We start from the raw sequence: 8,315 nt of genomic DNA on the forward strand, positions 1-8,315 counted from the left end.
AGTATATCAACACCACTGTGCACTCACCTGTCAGCAACCAAGCAAGGCTCAAGCAATAATTCCCGCGTGTTGCATTAACAATGCATTGCAAATGACTGAATACGATAAACAGATGAGTTTTACCTTTAATGGAAGCACAGTAATTGAACCAGTTTTCGAAAGTTTTTAACGTGGGTAGTGCACTGAAACCATAATTGTGGTCGAATGCACTTGCAGTTTCGCTATTAAGCGTACATCGACAACCAAAAATGCTAAATGTGAAGCAAACATGTACATACCTCCCCTATAAATTCTTCTTGGCCTCTTCTCTAAACCTGATATCTGGAAAATAAAATCGTTTACACATGTAATGATATAGGATAATAACTGTGATATTTACTGTTGATGTTTTTAAAGGGTAAACGTGATGGTGAAATTTAATTCAAATTCTTACTAGAGCCTCGTCTACACGACGAAATTTAACTCGAGTTAAGCGTTAACTCGAGTTATCGATTATGTAGCGTCTACACGACAACACCCGATAGCGGTAGCCACTGGCAGGCGGGTACCGCTCGACTGCTACTTATGCATTTCCGTTTTTTTACTTTCTGGGTTCAACTTCTACAGCGAAAATTCGTGTACGTACACACGCACGGCCGCACATGTACGTGCACACGCATGCCCGCACATGTACGTGCACACTCACGCAAGCACGTGTACGTGTGCACGCACGCATGCATGTGTACGCATGCACACGCACGCACGCGTACGTGCACGCACGCATGTGTACGTGCACACGCACGCACGCACGAACGTGTACGTGCACACGCGAAGACTGTAGCATGTCAACGACACAGATGCATGCGTATGTGTACTGTACGGTCGAAATACGAAATATTTTGTCACAAACCGAAAGAATTCGTGGCTAAGTTCGCGCATGCGCAGACTGTAACAACCCATATATATACGCTTAACTCGAGTTAAATTTCGTCGTGTAGACGAGGCTAGAGTGATTACAAGTATTCAACATGTTGAATATGGGCGATCAGCCGGCCGCAAGGGATCGTGAGTGAAATACGCTGTCGTGAGATAAGACACACTGCGAGTAATCGGCAGCGTATTTATCGATCGCAAGTGGCCCGCGTAAAAAATCGCAGTGTGTCCACTGCAACTCGTGGTTCAAGTACCTAGACATATCGGGCTATTTATTTGATTATATCAACAGATATCGAACAAAACTTATATATTTATTGGGTTAGAAGGATGATAGTTCTATAAATTACTGTCAAAATTAGGTACAAGGACTCATAAATTATTGTGATATATGCAGTTTCGCTATTAAGCGTACATCGACAACCAAAAATGCTAAATGTGAAGCAAACATGTACATACATCCCCTATAAATTCTTCTTGGCCTCTTCTCTACACCTGATATCTGGAAAATAAAATTGTTTACACATGTAATGATATAGGATAATAACTGTGATATCTACTGTTGATGTTTTTAAAGGGTAAACGTGACGGTGAAATTTAATTCAAATTCTTACTAAAGCCTCGTCTACACGACGAAATTTAACTCGAGTTATCGATTATGTAGCGTCAACACGACAACACCCGATAGCGGTAGCCACTAACAGGCAGGTACCGCTAGACGGCGCTACTTATGCATTTCCATTTTTTTACTTCTGGGTTTAACTTCTACAGCGAAAATTCGTGTACGTGCACACGCACGCCCGCACATGTACGTGCACACGCATGCCCGCACATGTACGTGCACACGCACGCACGCATGTGCACGTGCACACTCACGCAAGCACGTGTACGTTCGCACGCACGCATGCATGTGTACGCATGCACACGCACGCACATGCACGTGCGCACGCACGCACGCACGCATGTGTACGTGCACACACGAAGACTGTAGCATGTCAACGACACAGAAGCATGCGTATGTGTACTGTACGGTCGAAATACGAAATATTTTGTTACAAACCGGAAGAATTCGTGGCTAAGTTCGCGCATGCGCAGACTGTAACAACCCGTATAGATGCTTAACTCGAGTTAAATTTCGTCGTGTAGACGAGGCTAGAGTGATTACAAGTATTCAACATGTTGAATATGGGCGATCAGCCGGCCGCAAGTGATCGTGAGTGAAATACGCTGTCGTGAGATAAGACACACTGTGAGTAATCGCTGCCGATTACTCACAGTGTGTCTTATCTCACGACAGCGTATTTCACTCACGATATTTATACACAATATACACATATACACATAAATACACATACACATATTTATCGATCGCAAGTTCTCCGCGTAAAAAATCGCATAGTGTGTCCACTGCAACTCGTGGTTCAAGTACCTAGACATATCGGGCTATTTATTTGATTATATCAACAGATATCGAACAAAACTTATTTATATATTGGGTTAGAAGGATGATAGTTCTATAAATTACTGTCAAAATTAGTTACAGGTACAATAAATTATTGTGATATCATGACATACAAATCGTAGGTTAGACGGCGCTTGTTCTACTGGCTCAATATGCGCGGATTTACCAGATTCTTACTAACGCTTATCTTGGTATCATTTTGAAGGCTAAATATAGGTCAAATTATAAATTATAAGACTAAGGTAAGTACTAAGTATAGACAGGATCTACTGTTTTATATTCTTGCAGGCAGTCCCATCTATTGAGTAATACTGAATAATTGAATAACTGAGACAGAGTAATTAGAAAAAAATATTTCAAGATAACTTTCTGTATCTTTTTCCAGATCTCCTTCCAACATCTTTCTTCTTGCCATCAGGTGGTAATAATGCTGGAAAGATATCATAAATAGTGAAGTGTTTTTGTACAATGTTAATGCACGCATATGTGGACACGCACGTGGTATGTCCGAATGTGAACTCGCATGCCACATGTGAACAAGCCAGAGGTTTATAAGGTATGACATGCGACGCTAGCTGTGGCTTATGTGGGAAATAAATACTTAATCTCTGGTTTAGGAAAATTTTAAAAATCAACATTTGTGTAAAATATGAATTTTTATATTGCGGCTGGAAAGCGAATCATTTTTCCTCATAGCCGGTTAACCTTTGAAGTTTGCGGAAACCTGTTATAAAAGCTTACACATTCATTTAGATTTACACTGCGGCCTGACCAATGGGGGGAAATTCTTATCGTAGTCTTGGAACGCTGCAAAGAAACTAACGAAGAACTAAGAAAGTAACGTTTATTCATTCAAACAGTAACATTCATTCTAATTATTTCAAAATTATTGCATCATGCAGATGCTTATCTTGATCGCTCAAAATCGAAAGTCAGAAAACTCAATAGGCTATACAAAAAAAGGCTAAAGAATCGGTAACCATCCGAATCAATGAAATCCGTAAATCGCTCGATTGAATAGAAAGGTCAATAACAAGGTGTTAATAACTTGTACCTGTTTTACTTTCTTTTCTTTTCTTTTTTTAACTTGCTTTTATTTCCAATTCAAACATACATGTATATTGAACACATTAGTTTAAATCACATGTATACATTTAACAATTTCCTCATGTATACACAGAAAATTCTAGCTATTTTTTGGGGGGGCAGCCCTATAGACCGAAGGTCCGATAGACCGAATATTGCAAAGGGTTAGGGCATTATATATATAGTTTATAGTGGCATCGGTGTGGAGTACCCGTCTAACCCTATACTTTTATTATTTTTCGATTTCTAACAGTTTACTGCTATAGTGGCATCGGTGGATGTGCGGCACGATGTGGAGTACCCGTCTAACCCTAGACTTATTATTTTTCGATTTCTAACAGTTTACTGCATTTTATAGGGCCTTCTAAAGATTCCATTTTTCCAAATGTTAGTGTATTATAGGACATATCTTGAAGTTTGTCTATTACATCTTGTTCTTCATTATTGTAAATACCTTCTTTTGACTGATACAAGTTTTGATAGAATTTTCTTTGTTCCTCGAGAATATTTTCTGTGCTTGTGACTATTTCTCCACTATCAAGTTCAAGCTGTTGGATAGATTTGTTTGCAAAATTTTCATTTTTTAAATTTAAGAAATGCGAAGTTCACTTTTCACCTAACTCGTACCATTGAGATCGCGAGCGTATAGCTATTCCCTCCGCTTTTTCCCCCTTATTGTCTCAAGCTGTTCCAGGTTTTCTACATTATCAACAAACTTACATGGATTTGTTTTTATTATATTTTCAATTGGTGTAATTTTATCAATTAACGTTGTTTCCTGCTGTTGGCTTTCTCTTTTATTTTTTGCTGCATATGGTATTATTAGGCCTCGCATTTCCAGAAGTAGTTTCCCAAAATAATTGGTCATTAATAGTACACTGAATAATAAAGTTAGGACACGACCAAACAGAATTTGGATGGTATGGTGTTGCAGCATAGAAGGACGTTGTTAGAAATTAAGATCTTTTCCTTTATTTTTTTCACAAATTCCATATCTTTTAGTAATAAAAATTAATTATTAAATTTCCAGTAACCCCGACCGTGTGTGTGGTTTGAAATGTTTAATTCTAATTTTACTGGTGCGTGGTCTGATTTGTATTTTAGACATATTCTGGCAAATGCCTGTCCGTTTTTCAATTCTCCTACTTTACAAGCTCTAAACTGTCGTACGTACTTGTCTGTCAGATTTGCCACTTTTTCATTGAGTGATTTGAACCCCTGCTCCATCCTCGAATCTATGCTTTTAAGCAATTTATGCAGTTCTGCGTTGGTCACTTATTCGATCGCCATGACAGGTTTCGAGAGCTGTTTTTTTGACACGGGTGTAGATATTTTCTCCGTTGGCAATTCGCAGGATTCTAAGCGCATGAAATATTTTTTAATAGACGCGCTCTCTTTGCTCGACTATGTCTTTCACTCATAGTATGCGCTTGTAGGTATAATTTTTAGTCACAAAGAGTTGAAGAACATAGGAGCCACCTTACACACGTGTTGCTAGTTCCCCATCTTGCCAGGAGGTTCCGGCAGGTCGTCTGCAGTTTACTTACTTGTTGGGACACTTTTAGGTGGACGAGAAGAAGCAGTGAGTGTTAATGATACACTACTATGCCGTAATGCCATGCCAATGCTTGCAATGCCAATGGAAATTGCCACCGGCAATGCCACTGGTAGTTCAAACTAGTAGTTGGTACTGTCTGACAAGGATCAAAAGTTTAAAAAACACTTTTGATCAACTTCGTTGGTCGATCGTTGGTCGGTGGTTCGTTGGTCGAATTTTGTGTTGCAATTTGGTTTTACCACGTTAAAACTAAAAGTTTTAGCGAAATAAATTGTTTGGATTCTATCTGTGTTACGAATAAATAAATAATAAATTAAGTTTACAAATAGTTTGTTTAACCGGGAGCATAAATCAAAACACATATATACAATGGCTGTGTGTTAAGCCCTGAACTTATACGTTTGCCAGCGTGAGTCGTATGACCATTCTAAGCCCAGAAAGAAATTGTTTAGTAGCTGGTGTCGTGTGGACGCTGTGTTCTCGTTTACATATCTCTCGTATATAGCCGTCCATGGGTGATGTGAATACGCCTGTAAGAAGTGTGCGCTGATCAATTTTAGCTCACTTTGACATGCGTCAAGCTGAGCTATTGCCATTAGGGCCGTCGTCCGTCTGTCCGTCCGTCCTTCCGCTCAACATTTGGCTACGGTCAAACAATAACTCAGGAACCGTTTGACCACATGTTTGAAATTGGGTATAGTTGTTACTGCCTATGCTCCCATATTGAACGTCCTATTTTGGAGAACGCCAGTCGATCGTACTTTCGAGCCACGGTAATTTTTTGGCAAAAATGGGAATTGCAGTTGGTCAGTTTCATGTTCAACGGATTTTGCTCATTTTTGCGCGGTTGTGAATGAATAAGGGCCATTGAGTTTGATATTTAAAAAAAATTATTTGCAAATTAGGTAGATTTTGGAATTATATAGCATATTATGTTATATGACACGCAGATAACAGGTCTGTGGTGTCACACTCGTCTGCGTTCGTTTTACAAGATTTCATTGACAGTATCTTTAATGTACAAAATTGTAATTTTTCCCCACACCTGCCGATAAAACTTCTATATTAGAGTAAAGTTTTACAAAACATGTCGGAACACGCATAACCTATTATTTGAACGCCATCGCTAAAGAACTCAAAGCGTATTAGCGCCATCTACCGTCACAAATTGTGATTCATTTTGCGTTTATAAAATTTTATTCGGCGATATACAGATGCGCAACTGTGGCTACCGCCTAGAAAAAACTCTTACGAAGTTAAACACTTCCATGCCGAACCAATTAACTTTGAACAAAAGTTGTGTTATGGGCAGGGAAACACTATTGTCACGTAGGTATATAGCAGCTACGTGGAATAAGGTATCCTCTCAATCTTACATGGACACATCGGGAGCTTCGCGTTTAGGCAGTGCCTAAATCTGAATATTATAAAAAACTTAAATGGCGATCGTTTAAGTGTAACGCCATCACTCGCCCACATCTCAGACTTTCACATCTCAAACATTTATTTTACATAAACAAATTACACATAATTATCAGAGTATATAATGTATGTTCTCCTTATATACTTCTTCGTTTCTATAATGTACGCGCATGGCTTGCTCAATTAAGACTTCTTTCTCACTCACTCATTTGTGTCCTTTTGTGCGTGAGCTACAGTGTCATTGACACTTTATTATTAACTGGATTGCCGTTGGTCATTCTTCTTCAAGTCAGGTTCTTGCTCCGTGAAGTATCAGACAGAGTCGAGAAACACAATGCATTGAGCCTCTTCCAGTACTTTCAGCTGAACACTATTCTTATCACATCGTGCAGATGTCCTCAGTTGGCGTTACGGAGCTGCCTTTGCATGTAGTCATGGTAGCGAGTGGGTGCACCTTTCAAGTTCTCTTGTAAGTATTACAACAATAACATTAAAGAAGGTGAGAATACGTAGTAAAAGTAATGCTTGTGAGAAATTGTTAATTTTTTTTGCATACATTTTATTTTTAAATACCTATGGTATATGATGGGGTAAATTGGATTCCAACAAAACTGTCTGAAAAATTTTAGATTTTTTACGTTTTCAGAGCTTTTTTAGTATACCCTTATGATTTTGTCTGTAGTTTTCACGATTTTGAAGACGTCCTCTCTGGGTTTGATTAAGCCCTCGGTCTTTCCTGGTCGTAAATGTGCCTTCTGGTAGATGTGTTGATCAGCTTCTGTATTTATGCAATGCCATGCAACATTGCGTGCATCTACAATTTGCAATCACATGTCGAGTTATGTAACCAGACATGTAATGAAGGATGTGTCGTGGTACTCAGATGGCTCGCTTAGCAGATTTTCAAACTTCTCCTATTTTGGGTTAGTATGATGGACTGAAGCAGAGGTTTTTTGGAAGAGATCATTCATCGGCTCTTCTATAGTGACGTTAGCATTCTTGGAAGGCAATATTTTGTTTTTCAAGAGAATGGCTCGGAGCGCCCACTTGAACTGAAGACAGTTCGGATTATTATTCCATCACCTCTTCTACGAATTCTGCTGATAGCATCTCCAGTGATCTGTGACATTTTGTATGTACAGACATACCGGAAAGGCTCTGGTCCTGTCAGAAGATCGTGGCAGATTGCAAGCACGGAGTCAATTGTGGTCATGAAAAGACCAAAGCGTTCCATGTAGCTATCTTGTTGTGTTTCTCAGCAAAAGAAGTCAACCATCTTTCGCATCAGCCCGTGGCGCCATCTCTAGTTCAGTTCTGCCATGTTTGCGACAATGTTCACTTCGTCATGCCACAAACATGCTGTAGAAGCTTCAAGTATTATTTCGGCTGTACGAGAGCCACTTCCCTCTCAGTATCAAAGTTGACAAGCTTAATTAGGTTTGCTTGAATGTCCCTTTCCTTCGCCTTAGTAGCTTAATGAAATCAAACAATCTTGTCTAAATAGCGTCCCAATGAACTCTGTGGTCTCCTCTTGCGTTCCAGCAATTCTGGTAGTGTAGTTTCTCTGAGAACAATCCTATCGCATCTGCGGACGGACGGCACTCAGTGCCTGTACGGCCACCTTTACATTTCATTTTGTGTTGTTGCCGACAAAATGTGATTTTGTTTTTAGCTTGTTTGCCAGGTAGAGGTTGTCTTTTTGTTGTATCTCGTGTAATGTTGCAATGTAGGTCCAGGATTATTCTGCTCCCCATTCATGGAAAAAGTTGTTCAAGATGATGGCCCTAACAGTTCCTAACCAACTTGATAAGGTGGCACGGCATCGAATAATCGAGTATACCTTTTCGGTTTTGATCAGTAAGGGTGAGGGAGCAG

This window comes from Priapulus caudatus, unplaced genomic scaffold (genome assembly GCF_000485595.1).
Source record: "Priapulus caudatus unplaced genomic scaffold, Priapulus_caudatus-5.0.1 Scaffold305, whole genome shotgun sequence".
Lineage (NCBI taxonomy): Eukaryota > Metazoa > Priapulida > Priapulimorpha > Priapulimorphida > Priapulidae > Priapulus > Priapulus caudatus.